Source organism: Convolutriloba macropyga, chromosome 2 (assembly GCF_964194025.1).
Source record: "Convolutriloba macropyga chromosome 2, txConMacr16.3, whole genome shotgun sequence".
In the NCBI taxonomy this organism is placed as follows: domain Eukaryota; kingdom Metazoa; phylum Xenacoelomorpha; order Acoela; family Convolutidae; genus Convolutriloba; species Convolutriloba macropyga.
In genome coordinates this window covers 85,226,419-85,242,803 of record NC_134469.1, presented here as the reverse complement: position 1 = coordinate 85,242,803, position 16,385 = coordinate 85,226,419, and the positions used below count along the sequence as shown (strand labels likewise).

Below are 16,385 nucleotides of genomic sequence, written 5' to 3'. Positions count from 1 at the left end.
ATCAGCAAGCTGAAACTTAAACCCTTCTTGGAAGCAATAAGCCAGGCGAAAGTGAACCGCATCAAGAGGCAATTCAAGCATACACACCATGAAATTGTGTCAGTGGACAGAGAACATATGCGACAAGAAAAAACTTAGAGAAGAAAATTCCCTATTAGGGAAAATTTTGGCGGGAAAACATTTAAAGACTCAGATAGACTCATCATTGTCTCAGCCCAAAGACCAATCAATTTTTTGAAACAGAGATTTCAAGCAGCTGACTTAAGATCTCGCCATACCCAGTCAAACTCCAGGAATAACAGACAAAGCGGGTAAATAGACGCAACGGGCAATGAATGAAGAGTAAATCAACAATTATAAAGTAAAAATAATGAGCAGCAACGATGCGGTTGCTGATGTCAACACAGAAAAATTAGGTTCCATCAGCAACTTCTCGAAAATAGGACAATTGGCATTCCAATTACCCAGAGGAAGGTTTTGTTAAATTTTGGTCCTCATCGTGTCACGCACTGACATTTCTCGAGGAGCAGCTTAACGAAGAAGCAGACTACTTGAAGTGGAAAATTAAATAGCTTCCAATCGCAGCCAAACATTGTATATATTGCAAGAAAGAAATGTATGCTGTGTTGGGCGCTCATTTAGTCGCAGAGGGCTTTTTTTCTGCTACTATATGTTTTGTGGAACAAATATTGAAAACCGAACCGCTCATCCGAGTCTGCTGAGATATTGAGTTGAAGGCATTAATTAGTAACCAATCTTTTTTCTCTTGGAATTAAGATGCCACTTATCTTAAATACAATGCTCGGAAGATTTTGGCCACAATTGAAATTTCTTCCAGCAATATTGATCTAAGGCAAATCACAATTATAAGACTTCGTGAAAAGTTTTTGCCAAGTTCTGAAAGCTTTTCAAAGTCGGGATCTACTGCAAAAAATAATTTCATTGAAGGCCATCGCTTTTAGTTGACCGATAACAGCATTTAGTCAGAGCTTTATAAAAATGTGTCTAGTTCTGGTAATCATCGAATTGTCCGACGGTCTGACTCGATCAACGCGCAACAGAGTCGAGAGCAGAACTATAAAAAATCATGCTCCTGTGTTACTACACAGATACAATATCTTCACAGTGGGAAACAAGGTTAGGGGGTTGGTGGCCCTGCTCAATAAACTAGATAAAGTTTTTCAAGCTTGTGTTAAAGAGTACAGATAGAATTGCTTGATCAGATTATTCTGCTTTTTTGTCAACAACCTCTTGAAGCTCTAACCTGAAAGGTTTGACCACATGATAATGGTTTCGTAAAGGAAATCGTAAGAGCAATAAGTATCGCGATGAATTTTGTTAATGGAACGTTCAACAATAATTTTATATGATTAACAGACCTCCTATGACCTTATATTTACAGTAGGATAGTTATGATATAGAAAAGTGTGCACAGTTTTCCTTGTGTTGTTGAGCAGCGCAGGTTGAGTAACGCAGGAGATGAGGGGTCGTACGATTTTTAATTTTCAATCGACTTTTGACAAAATCTCAATAAAAAGTTTATTATTTCAATTTAGAATTTTTTTCATTTTCTGAACGAAGCCAAGCGTGGAAAAGCAAAGCTGAAAAAATGCAGCCAAAAAATTTGTACAACGAAACTGGATTGAGAGCGTGAAACGTCCTCCAAAGAAAAACAGGAAAGGAGCTTCCAAAACATTGTGAAAACTTTAGACTAATATCAACACCCTACAATTCGGAAACAAACTTGTTAAGAGAAACAGATGCATTGACGACATCAACAACACTACGAAAGCATTTAACCAAAGGTAAATTATGATTGAAATTTTACTTTTCCGTTATAAACACTGGTTATCTTGGAATGCCTAAGACATTTAACTGGTTTGAAGAACGGAAAAGGCTGAAAATAGATGTCCATAAGTAGGTAGATTTGTTACATGAAAGGAATCGAAAAGGACATGAAACATCAAAAACACTTCCACGGCATGAAAATTTGGAAACCAAGTCATCTTTAGCCCGTTACCTTAACTAATTTTTGACCAATTTACAAAGCGGACCAATTTACAAGTGGTCTGAAATAGTTCTAATGAGTGTTCAAGAAGCTTTAATGGTAACACAGGTTTTCATAAATGTGTGGGTCTCAAGGTTTGATGTCATAGTACTAGACACAGGTAAACAATTGACAGATCATTAACAGTTTTCCTTGTGTTGTTGAGCAGCGCAGGTTGAGTAACGCAGGAGATGAGGGTTCGTACGATTTTTAAATTTCAATCGACTTTTGACAAAATCTCAATAAAAAATTTATTATCTCAATTTAGATTTTTTTTCATTTTCTGAACGAAGCCAAGCATGGAAAAGCAAAGCTGAAAAAATGCAGCCAAAAAATTTATACAACGAAACTGGATTGAGAGCGTGAAACGTCCTCCAAAGAAAAACAGGAAAGGAGCTTCCAAAACATTGTGAAAACTTTAGAATAATATCAACACCCTACAATTCGGAAACAAACTTGTTAAGAGAAACAGATGCATTGACGACATCAACAACACTACGAAAGCATTTAACCAAAGGTAAATTATGATTGAAATATTATCTTTCCGTTATAAACACTGGTTATCTTGGAATGCCTAAGACATTTAACTGGTTTGAAGAACGGATTTTTTTATCCAAGGCTGAAAATAGATGTCCATAAGTAGGTAAATTTGTTGCATGAAAGGAATCGAAAAGGACTTGAAACATCAAAAACACTTCCACGGCATGAATATTTGGAAACCAAGTCATCTTTAGCCCGTTACCTTAACTAGTTTTTGACCAATTTACAAAGCGGACCGATTTACAAGTGGTCTGAAGTAGTTCAAATGAGTGTTCAAGAAGCTTCAATGGTAACACAGGTTTTCATAAATGTGTGGGTCTCAAGGTTTGATGTCATAGTACTAGACCCAGATAAACAATTGACAGATCATTAACAGTTTTCCTTGTGTTGTTGAGCAGCGCAGGTTGAGTAACGCAGGAGATGAGGGGTCGTACGATTTTTAATTTTCAATCGACTTTTGACAAAATCTCAATAAAAAATTTATTATCTCAATTTAGATTTTTTTTTCATTTTCCGAACGAAGCCAAGCATGGAAAAGCAAAGCTGGAAAAATGCAGCCAAAAAATTTATACAACGAAACTGGATTGAGAGCGTGAAACGTCCTCCAAAGAAAAACAGGAAAGGAGCTTCCAAAACATTGTGAAAACTTTAGAATAATATCAACACCCTACAATTCGGAAACAAACTTGTTAAGAGAAACGGATGCATTGACGACATCAACAACACAACGAAAGCATTTAACCAAAGGTAAATTATGATTGAAATTTTATCTTTCCGTTATAAACACTGGTTATCTTGGAATGCCTAAGACATTTAACTGGTTTGAAGAACGGATTTTTTTATCCAAGGCTGAAAATAGATGTCCATAAGTAGGTAAGTTTGTTGCATGAAAGGAATCGAAAAGGACTTGAAACATCAAAAACACTTCCACGGCATGAATATTTGGAAACCAAGTCATCTTTAGCCCGTTACCTTAACTAATTTTTGACCAATTTACAAAGCGGACCGATTTACAAGTGGTCTGAAGTAGTTCAAATGAGTGTTCAAGAAGCTTCAATGGTAACACAGGTTTTCATAAATGTGTGGGTCTCAAGGTTTGATGTCATAGTACTAGACCCAGGTAAACAATTGACAGATCATTAACAGTTTTCCTTGTGTTGTTGAGCAGCGCAGGTTGAGTAACGCAGGAGATGAGGGGTCGTACGATTTTTAATTTTCAATCGACTTTTGACAAAATCTCAATAAAAAATTTATTATCTCAATTTAGATTTTTTTTCATTTTCTGAACGAAGCCAAGCATGGAAAAGCAAAGCTGGAAAAATGCAGCCAAAAAATTTATACAACGAAACTGGATTGAGAGCGTGAAACGTCCTCCAAAGAAAAACATGAAAGGAGCTTCCAAAACATTGTGAAAACTTTAGAATAATATCAACACCCTACAATTCGGAAACAAACTTGTTAAGAGAAACAGATGCATTGACGACATCAACAACACTACGAAAGCATTTAACCAAAGGTAAATTATGATTGAAATTTTATCTTTCCGTTATAAACACTGGTTATCTTGGAATGCCTAAGACATTTAATTGGTTTGAAGAACGGATTTTTTTATCCAAGGCTGAAAATAGATGTCCATAAGTAGGTAAAATTGTTGCATGAAAGGAATCGAAAAGGACTTGAAACATCAAAAACACTTCCACGGCATGAATATTTGGAAACCAAGTCATCTTTAGCCCGTTACCTTAACTAATTTTTGACCAATTTACAAAGCGGAACGATTTACAAGTGGTCTGAAATAGTTCAAATGAGTGTTCAAGAAGCTTCAATGGTAACACAGGCTTTCATAAATGTGTGGGTCTCAAGGTTTGATGTCATAGTACTAGACCCAGGTAAACAATTGACAGATCATTAACAGTTTTCCTTGTGTTGTTGAGCAGCGCAGGTTGAGTAACGCAGGAGATGAGGGGTCGTACGATTTTTAATTTTCGATCGACTTTTGACAAAATCTCAATAAAAAGTTTATTATTTCAATTTAGAATTTTTTTCATTTTCCGAACGAAGCCAAGCGTGGAAAAGCAAAGCTAAAAAAATGCAGCCAAAAAATTTGCACAACGAAACTGGATTGAGAGCGTGAAACGTCCTCCAAAGAAAAACAGGAAAGGAGCTTCCAAAACATTGTGAAAACTTTAGACTAACATCAACACCCTACAATTCGGAAACAAACTTGTTAAAAGAAACAGATGCATTGACGACATCAACAACACTACGAAAGCATTTAACCAAAGGTAAATTATGATTGAAATTTTACCTTTCCGTTATAAACACTGGTTATCTTGGAATGCCTAAGACATTTAACTGGTTTGAAGAACGGATTTTTTCATCCAAGGCTGAAAATAGATGTCCATAAGTAGGTAAATTTGTTGCATGAAAGGAATCGAAAAGGACTTGAAACATCAAAAACACTTCCACGGCATGAAAATTTGGAAACCAAGTCATCTTTAGCCCGTTACCTTAACTAATTTTTGACCAATTTACAAAGCGGACCAATTTACAAGTGGTCTGAAATAGTTCTAATGAGTGTTCAAGAAGCTTCAATGGTAACACAGGTTTTCATAAATGTGTGGGTCTCAAGGTTTGATGTCATAGTACTAGACCCAGGTAAACAATTGACAGATCATTAACAGTTTTCCTTGTGTTGTTGAGCAGCGCAGTTTGAGTAACGCAGGAGATGAGGGGTCGTACGATTTTTAATTTTCAATCGACTTTTGACAAAATCTCAATAAAAAGTTTATTAAATCAATTTAGAATTTTTTTCATTTTCTGAACGAAGCCAAGCGTGGAAAAGCAAAGCTGAAAAAATGCAGCCAAAAAATTTGTACAACGAAACTGGATTGAGAGCGTGAAACGTCCTCCAAAGAAAAACAGGAAAGGAGCTTCCAAAACATTGTGAAAACTTTAGAATAATATCAACACCCTACAATTCGGAAACAAACTTGTTAAGAGAAACAAATGCATTGACGACAACAACAACACTACGAAAGCATTTAACCAAAGGTAAATTATGATTGAAATTTTACCTTTCCGTTATAAACACTGGTTATCTTGGATTTTTTTAAACACTGGTTAACGGATTTTTTTATCCAAGGCTGAAAATAGATGTCCATAAGTAGGTAAATTTGTTGCATGAAAGGAATGGAAAAGGACTTGAAACATCAAAAACCCTTCCACGGCATGAAAATTTGGAAACCAAGTCATCTTTAGCCCGTTACCTTAACTAATTTTTGACCAATTTACAAAGCGGACCAATTTACAAGTGGTTTGAAATAGTTCTAATGAGTGTTCAAGAAGCTTCAATGGTAACACAGGTTTTCATAAATGTGTGGGTCTCAAGATTTGATGTCATAGTACTAGACCCAGGTAAACAATTGACAGATCATTAACAGTTTTCCTTGTGTTGTTGAGCAGCGCAGGTTGAGTAACGCAGGAGATGAGGGGTCGTACGATTTTTAATTTTCAATCGACTTTTGACAGAATCTCAATAAAAAGTTTATTATTTCAATTTAGAATTTTTTTCGTTTTCCGAACGAAGCCAAGCGTGGAAAAGCAAAGCCAAAAAAATGCAGCCAAAAAATTTGCACAACGAAACTGGATTGAGAGCGTGAAACGTCCTCCAAAGAAAAACAGGAAAGGAGCTTCCAAAACATTGTGAAAACTTTAGACTAACATCAACACCCTACAATTCGGAAACAAACTTGTTAAGAGAAACAGATGCATTGACGACATCAACAACACTACGAAAGCATTTAACCAAAGGTAAATTATGGTTGAAATTTTACCTTTCCGTTATAAACACTGGTTATCTTGGATTTTTTTAAACACTGGTTAACGGATTTTTTTATCCAAGGCTGAAAATAGATGTCCATAAGTAGGTAAATTTGTTGCATGAAAGGAATGGAAAAGGACTTGAAACATCAAAAACCCTTCCACGGCATGAAAATTTGGAAACCAAGTCATCTTTAGCCCGTTACCTTAACTAATTTTTGACCAATTTACAAAGCGGACCAATTTACAAGTGGTTTGAAATAGTTCTAATGAGTGTTCAAGAAGCTTCAATGGTAACACAGTCTTTCATAAATGTGTGGGTCTCAAGGTTTGATGTCATAGTACTAGACCCAGGTAAACAATTGACAGATCATTAACAACAGCATATTGTTTGCAAGTTAACAATTTCATTGAGCATACAAAAAGACATTGAAGAGGGCCTTGCAAAGTACATGGGTGATCACAGCGACGCTTGCAGCGATTATTTTCCTTTAGCAGTGATGGCTTACAGGTCCTCAATTCACTCTCTGACCAACTACATCAGTTTTCACTGGTTTTTTGGGAAACCGTGCACTTCTCAACTGATTATATGTACCAAACAGTGCAAATACAATTCTTGCAACCTTACGTGATTACGTTGTAAAGTGGAAAGGAGAACTTCAGTCGTACCATGAACTGCTGCGGAACAACATGAACGTGGAGCAGGACCGAGAAAAAAATCTAGTATGACCTCAGCACCTGTGGACCACAATAAAAAAACGTGATATAGTAATGCTGTTCAAGCTGTGCATTCAAACTGCGCAGGGAAAAGAGTTTGAATATTTGAAAAGTGGACATTGAATCATTGAGGAACCAATCAATGGTCTGAATTTTGTGGTGGAACATCTAAAGACAAAAAAAGAACAAAAAATTTACTTTGATCGACTCAAAGGCTTTAACAGCGGAAATTATATCACCGATAAAATTGAAAAGAGAATAAGAAAAACTGAATGTAGAAAAAATCCAATTGTTGTTACTGAGGAATCGACTACTAAGAAACTGATATCAGCACTTCCAAGATGAATTAAACGATGAATGAGGAAATTTTTGATGATTCAAGCCCTTGATGATCCAGTCCAGTCCTACAGATGATTCAAGCCAAACCAATCCTAGAATTGAAAATCAAACTGAACACCTAGGCAGGAGACTCGAAAAACACAAATTTTTTAAAAAACTAGTTTGAATATCAATGATTATACTACCATTATCGCAAGAACCGAAAGCAAAAGCAAAACAGCCGCAGGACGGAAGCTTAATAGCAAAGCAAAAACAGCTGGAGAGAGTGGAGGAACAAATTTCTGAGAAAATGCAGAGCCTCTACATTGCAAAAATGCCTAATTAAGCTGTCAAACAGAGCGTCAGGATTTACCAAAATCACGTAAACTGACTTTTTTGTTGTTCCAAGACAACGATACAGATGATAATTTTTAAAATGATGTGTTTCAAACAGGCGATACGACGGAATGCAAAACTCATGGATGAAGATTTGAAAAACAGAAACCAATTAGAAATATCTGTACTTGGTTAGTATCCTAGGATTGTCACATTACTTCGAGATAGTGAGATACGTACGACTTTGAAAGCTTCCAATGCATGCACAAATATACCACGAACGAGTGGACAAAAAGCAAAACAGCGGGTATCATAGAAAAACAGGTAAACTGAGGACGACTTTTCTACTCAGAAAACGGCTTAAGAAGATCAATATACCGCTTGTACAGAGCCGCATAAAAGGTAATGGTACTAAGAAAGATTGGTATGACAATTCTAACTTTCTGAATGAGCACATGCAAATATTCCTAACGTCTTACGCAAAAAGGGAATCAGTAATGCAAAACTTCAGTCGGGAAACAAAGTGCAGTTATTACGTCTAGATAACTTTGAATTCAGTGGTCGTGGAAGACTACCTAATGAAATGGATGTTGCACGATCCGAGAGTTGCTGCACGATCAAAACAGTCTGCCCAGACTTTTTTGCAAAAGTCTCCAAATTATATATACTCCTTGGATTGGATCAATCAGGAGATAGAACGGCAAAAAGCAACCTCAAGCTAAATTGAAATTTTGATTGGAACTTTGTTGATTCAGCCCATGGAATCATTTGAAGAAATTTTACGAAACAAGGTCAAAAATCAAGTACAGAAGTTTTTAAAAAATTGAAATACGTTTGAAATAGATAATACTCAAATTTATTTGATGAAAACAGAAAAAAAATTTGCGACAGCTGGCTTCTCAGACTCTACAGCTGCAAAACTAGTCATCGCTCGAGAGAACAAGTACTTGACGAGCAAAGTAGACGACAAAAAGAAATTATTTTTTAAGTTGGAAAACAAAACTAAGAAATTCAAACAAAATATTGAAGACAAAGTTAAATTTTCGCTAAACAAAACATCTGAGAGGATTTCGCAGAGATACAAAGCTGGATCAACTCTCTGAATAGGATCATCCAGACTGATAAACCATAGAAATTTTTACTAAATTGTCATATGGAGGTTTTGCAGAGAACTTTGATTTCAAAAAATGGAAACACAAAGTTCTCTTAAATCAACAAAAACGCTCTGGGATGGCACGCGCAAAGAGTAAAAGATGTAATTTATTTTCAAAAAAGTGTTAAAGTTATCGTCTGTATTGTAAAAATCTTTTTGGATACCAGGGACATAACAATTAATGTAACTTCTGACAACAATTCAACAGCGATAAGATACAGTGAGTACAGATTTCTAGAGCAGCGAAAAGACATTTCACAACAACGAATTTTAGTACAAGAGCAATTATTTTGCAAAATTGTTCGTGAATTGCGTACTGCCAAAGATTAGAATTCGTTGACGAGCCCAATGACTCGACTAGTTGCAGAGTTAACGTCAATTTGTTTGTGTAAGTGTTCACCAATGGAAGCGCTGTTCAACAACATTGATCCTGACTTTTGCCAGGCCACCTAACAGCCTTCGAGAAAAAGCATTACTGGAAAAGAAGTTCTCGTGGGACAGAAGTGGTCATATTAACATGGGTCAAAATTTTAACAAAGACTCCAAAAAACTCTACTCCCTTTATCTTATCCCTGCTGAACTCTTGTCAGAAGATAGTTTAATTGAAATGTCCTTGGTGTTCCAATTTTAAACGAGATATTTTTACACTCACTGAGATTTTTCTCGGCATCGATAAAGTCCATACCAGGTTTTGACTATATCATTGCAGTTGTAAGACCGCAGGAGACAAACCGCTCCACTCCCATTAGATGGGAAATGGTGTCCATGAACGAACATTATCCTTACGAACAGCTCGAGCAGCAAAACAAGGAAATCGAAATACTGCACGTACAGAGCCACATTAATTGTAACTGTACTACAAAGTGGTTGGTATGTCAAAGACACACAGCTGAATGAACAGTCGCAATTAATCCCAAGCTTCTAGAAAAAAAGGAATCAGCCAGGCAAAACCTCTGGCGGGGAAATAAAGCGCAATTAACAGTTCTAGATGACTTTTTGTTCGGTGGTCCTTAATGACTTCCTTAAGAGGTGGATTTTGCACGATCCGACAGATGCTGCACGATCAGAACAGTCTGCCAGGAATTTGTTGAAAAAGCTTTGAAAGAAATCATAAAACAAGGTGATGAGAAAGGATATAATTATGAATACCCCGTATACTGGATAAACTACAAAGCAAAACGGCAAAAAGCAACCTCACGCTAAAAGATGAAATTGGAACTTGATTCAGTCTAGGGAGTCAACTAAAGAGACATGGTTTAACTTTACACGACAAGGTCAGAAACCAAGAGCTGAGAAAACCAGATTCAAAACACAATTTTTTCAATGAAAACAGAAAAGAGAATCTATTTATGACAATTGAGATGTCACACTCTAGAGCTGCAAAACTAGTCATTGCTGGAGAGAACAAGTATTTGACGAGCAAATTAGAGGGTAAAGGAATTTATTTAGTCAATTGAAATACAAAACTTGGGAATACAAACGAAACAGTTGTAGACAAAATTTGTAGGATTTTACAGAGCAAAAAATTGAGACTGTTCACAGGGACCAAAAACTGATTCAACTCTCTGTATTGGATTTTCCAGACTGAGCACTCTTAGAACTTATTATTAAACTTTCATATAGAGAATAATTAGAGAGCTATGATTTTAAATAAACCAAAAAATGGAACAGCATGTCATCTTAAATTAACAAGAAGTTCTGGGATTGCACTCGCAAAGAACGAAAAGTATAATTTATATTCAAAAGTTTGTTAGTATTCATCTACGTATGGTAAAATTCTTTTTGTGTATCAAGGGCGTACCAATTATTGTATCTTTGTACAAAAGTTCATTAGGAATAGAATACAGGGAGTAGAGTTTTCTATAGTGTTCAATGGACCTTCCACAATTACAATCTGCGAAACGTTGTACACGAGGGCAATTGAATTGCATAATGGTTCATGAAATGCGAATGGCCGAAAATTTTAAATTACTGATGAGCCCAAGGACTGGCTTATTCACAGCTTTAAAGTGCACCAGTTGAAGTGCTGTTCAAAACGTTGATATTGAACTTAGCAAGGCCATTTAACAGCCATCGAGAAAAACCATAATCGGGAGAGAAGTTTTCGTGTGACAGTAGGGGCGTATGAACATGGGTCAATTTTTAACAAGGACAGGAAAAACAACCAACAATAGCACTAACTTATATTTTTGTAACGTAGTTAATTGAATTAAATATGATATGTTGCCATGGAAGTAGCCATCAGGTTGATTATTTTATTATAGGATCCGAAATTATTTTTTAGTTCGTCCCTGTTTTTCGTTCATTTGTTGTGCTACGCAGTGACTTCTGCAGCTAACAATCAAAACGGTGAGCCAAGTATAAAAATCATAAATTTTGAAAAATTACAACAGAACTTTGATAAGCAACTTATTGAATTCACGAGGTTCAAGGCCAATGGAAACTGCCTCAAAACGGCAAATCCGGCAACTTTTTCCAGCAGGTTCTATACACTAAGATTAGGAACCAATTTTGACTACCCTAGAAATCGCTACTCCCTTTGTCCTATCCGGGTTGAACTGTTGTTTCAGTACACTCACAAAGATTTTCTCTGCACCGAGAGAGTTCGTACCAGTTTTTGAGTATATCATAGATGATGTACCTCGGCGGTAGAAAACTGCTCTGCTTCCATTTCACAGAAAATATTGTTCAAGGACGAACAACTTTATCATGGGCAGCACGGTAGTCAAGTAAGTGACTAGAAACCCGCGTAACTTGAGGTTCGCGTAACTTTCTTTTATTTGAGCAGTCAATTCGCCCACGCCTTGGTTTTTCACGTGAGTACGCGGCAGGAACATTTTAGCAAAATTATGACCTGCGTCCAGCACGATAGGCTGCTTGGGGTCCAAATCACTTTCCTTATCGGTCGGAGTCGACCAGAGCTCTATTTGTTAGCGAAAACGATTATCTAACGCATGAGATTAAGCGTATACAATTTCGAATTCTTATTCAAGTTTTTCACAAAACTCCAAGAAGAAATTTTTGTTTCTAATTAGACTTGTTTTGATTTGCTGAACGAAGCGAGATGTTGAAATGACAAAGCCAGAAAAAGGCAGCTGAACATACAGCAATAGGAAACTGGACTAAGGGCGTGAAGCGCCCTCCGTAGAAAAAAATGGCAGGAGCTTCTACAGCATTGAGAATACTTTAGACTAATATCAGAAACCTACAAGTCCGAAACAATCTTATTCAGAGGAACAAAAGCATTGACGACATCAACAACATAATACAAACATTTAAAGAAAAAATACTTATGAAAGAAATTTTAACTTTCGCTCAAAAGCACACTGGTTATCTTAGATTGGCTAAGATATTAGATTGGTTTCGTAAACGCTTTTATCGACTCATGATTGAAAAAAGATGTCCATGAGTAGGTAAATTCGTTAAAGGAATGCAATCACGGCAAGAACATTGTTTTTTGATATTTCAATCATTGTTTGATTTTTCAGTCGTTGAATATCACATTGAAGCGTTCTAATTTTCATTGAAAAATTTCTCTCTCTTTGAGAAGTTCAAAATTACAGGTGTCAACAACGCTTTTCTCGGAGGAAATCACCTGGAACTCCGGTTGTTTCCACCTGCTGTCCACACAAACTAATTACTTTTTTCCTCTAAAATTTCTGATGCAAAATCTTCATATTTGTTTTTGTGTAAAGTTTTTCCGATTATAAAAGTGGTCTGGTTGTTAATTTTTGCACTGATTACTACATTTCCAATAAATTTTTCTGTAGGTGAAACAGGAGAACTTTGCGTTTTAACCAAGTACCACGCTCAATAAGCGAAAGACATAGAGTATTGCGCATTTTGACACAAATAAGAAAGCCCCAACGCAAACAGTGAAAATTTACAGTGCATGGATACCAAAGTTTGACTGTGGCTCTAAATGCAAGACATAACAAAAACTGAAAATCAACCTAGAAGTGAATGGAAGATTTTTGAAAGTTATCGAGACGATATCGTTTGCACAGTTTCTAAAGCTTGCAAAGAACTGCTATTGAAATTCAAGTCCTTCCTCAAAAATTTAGAGCTCTTGATAGAAACAGTTGCTGTGAATGGTAATCAGGCTTCTTGTGTATGTAAATTTAAAAAAGTGGGCACAAAGATAGCGTATAGATTTTACAAAAAATTAGTTGAAATAAAACTTGCCACGTTTTGTTGCTGCGCTACAACGAGGTTGCTGCGCAAAAATTTTAATATGTTGAATTTACCTCTTTTATTTTACCCTTTTTCTGATGGTGATGTTAGCTAATGGTAGAGAACAGTTCAGTAAAGTGTGCACATCATTAATTGAGTTCAGTTTATCCATCTGTTTTCAGACAACGTCATGATTTTACAGTAATCTGACTGACAAAATGAAGCTCAATAATTTTTATCGGTTCTTTAAAATTCTTCCTGTACTTTGTCAATGCTGCTGCCAGTGGTAACAAGCCTCCGAAAAAAAAGTTGGTTGGCGAGAGCAAGCTATCTAACTTGATACAACCTGGCAGTAATGACAATACTGGGCCAAAACCAGACTGTATCAAGGAAAGTATCGAAACGGAACCAGCGCTTGATTAATAGAAACTTGGGCTTTCTAAAAATGTATCCGAGTACCTGAACAAAATTTATTCATCCAGCTTTTTCTTACATGGTTTTGTTGCATCGTAGGCGGTGATGATAGTGTCGGAGCTTGGTGACAAGACGTTTTTCATTGCGGCTATAATGGCAATGAGGCATCCTCGCGCTACCGTGTTGTCAAGAGCGTTAACTGCGCTGGCAATCATGAATGTTTTAGCTGCTTTGGTCGGCCATATTCTGAGCATGATTCTTAGGTTGATAACATAGTATGCTTCCAATGTCTTGTATCCTTTTTTCGGAGTGAAGATGATCATGGAAGCGAGCAAGATGTCAGCCAACGGAGGTAGCTAAAAAACTCTGTGAATTCTAGCTCTGTGAGTTCAGTTTGACAGTCCCACTCTCTGGTCAGAAAACATTTGCTAAATTATGTTGAAAAGATGCCATAAACGGTCGAAACGAATAGGTCCATTGGATTTGAAGTGTAAGGCCACCACTGAACGCCTTTTAAACTTTTTGATTCTCTGTATTTTGGGTTCATCCTTGAAAATCAATCTTGAAAGCTGAATTTGAATTATGCATGTAGGAATGAACGAGATGGAAGAAGTGCAACAACAATTGAGAAAGACAACAGATACAGAAACCCTGTCAGGTTTGGACCCCGGAATGGGATTATTTATTGGCGGCAATGGCTCTACCGGCGGTTTCATTCCATTCCTCTGTTCCCTTCATCTCAGAATATTCTCCAAAGTCTTTCTGCAGGCTTTCACCCTCATTTTTTTGGCTGAATGGGGAGACAGGTTAGAATTGGCTATTTATAACGTCAGCAGTTGTGGTATAAATTGACTACTGTAATTCTCTTTATGACGTTCTGCCAAACTTTTTATTAGCAAAATTTCAGCGAATAATGAACTCTGCCCCGCGTTTGATTTTTCGATTGTCACTTTCAACACCAACGTCGTCCTACCTGAAGCAGCTACGCTGGTTGCCAATTAGGCAACACATTGTGTTCAAAATCATATTGTATGTGAATCGCTTTATACATCAGCATGGCAAACTCGGAACTAATGAAATAAAAGTTTTACGATGGTTGCAAGGTCTCAATATTTATTTGCAATTTACTTGTTCACAAATTGGCTCTAATTTTGGAAGACGTTCGTTCTTGCATGCGGCCGCTGTTGAATAAACTCTCATTTGATTTGTAACTTATACCATCTGAAAATTTATTCAGGCGGAAACTCAAAACTTATCGGTTTCTAGCTGCGAAGCTGTAAGCTGAGCGGAGCTATATTGCGGTGCTCTTGGTTGTTTTTTGGCTTCGTCGACTGACGGTCTTCTTTCGTTTTACATTTGTTCACACCTCAAAGTTGAAAAGTCAAATTTTATGAATGACTTTTTTCTCTCTGTAGCTGCTTTTGCGCGCGTGACGTCATTTCTCACTCTCTCTAGCAAAAATTGTTTGCGTGATCAGATTTTGATCATAAGTGACTTACCTCACTCAATAAAATGACTTTTGAATTTTAAAATTTAAGTTTCTATTGAATTAGTTTAAGGTCAAAGGAACTCATATGTGTAATAAGGGTCCATAACGAAAAGGCTTCTGCGCAATGAGTTTTAACAAGCTTTGTTAATTTATCGTTTAGTTTTTTACATAGCTTTTTAAGCGGCGTCGAGAACTTTCTCAACTTATATTTGTCTCTGTTTCTATCTCTACGCGACACGCAAAATCACTCTTTCGCAGTTACTCTGGCAATATGCCGGCAATGATTTAATTTTGCTGCACTGCTGACATTTTAAATGGTGATTGAACAAATAATAATATCAATAATAATAATATAAATAAGACAAGATACGACTCGGTGCACTCCCGGTAAAATCTCGGAAATCACTTTGCACAATTTTGGCATGTAGTACACATATTAACCAATCTGTGGAATCTCGTTACCCGCTATATGGGAAAAAAAATCATTTTTGCTTCTAAAGTTTCTCGTTATTTTCAGTATTGAACTCAAATGTTTTCGTTTTTCTCTCTTTTTTTGGTCGCAAACGCCAGACGTTCCACTTTTTTGGTTTCGAACTAAAGGCATTTTTTTGGTCTCGAACTCAAGACAATATTTTTCTCGGTCTCGAACTCGAGACGTTGCCCTTTTCTTTTTTTTTGGTCTTGATCTTAAGACAAGTTTTTTGGACTCAAACTCGAGACGTTCCTTCCTTTTTTGGTCTTGAACTCAAGACAACTTATTTTTCTATTTCTGTCTTTTTTTCTTTTTTTAAAAACCTGACACTTTTAAGGACTCTGTTTCTCCGATCGTTTTAGTTTGTTATTGGCGTTGGTCTAGTAATTTGAGTAATTGATTATACATACGTGCTCCCGTTATGGGGCAAGATTCCGCAATAGTTGTTGCCAAGACGCTCCATTATTAACTAATCCTAAATAGATGAACAATTTTGGAAAATTTTTCACAATTTGAAAAATAAGTTAAACTGTTAAGACTGACACAGCAATGTCCATCGCTTTTAACCAAATGTACAAGTTTTCGGTTTTTGAATTCCGAAAAGTTGTTTTTTCATTTGTTAGAAAAAATAGTTGCTGGAACTGGTCGTTCCAGTGAATAAAATTTTCTTGACTGTTTTTTTTTTCATCCAAATCTCGGAATGCATCCCGACTGATAATTCCTTTGTTATTATGGCGAAATGTTAAAGCGTGCGATGTAGGTTTTCATTACTTACATTTGATTTACTATTCATAGACCACTCATATGTCTCACGATTGAATTTCTTCAATGTGTCTCCATATTGTTGAAAACTGCCGTCTTCTAATTGGACAACATTTAGGTACAGCGGATTGCATGCAGCGAT

At 36.4% G+C, this 16,385-nt stretch overlaps 1 pseudogene; it reads left to right on the top strand.

The window, feature by feature from the left end:
- The first annotated feature begins 999 nt into the window (after nt 1–999).
- On the top strand, nt 1,000–14,372 carry LOC142335040 (putative divalent cation/proton antiporter TMEM165; annotated as a pseudogene).
- Nucleotides 14,373–16,385: the final 2,013 nt, after the last annotated feature.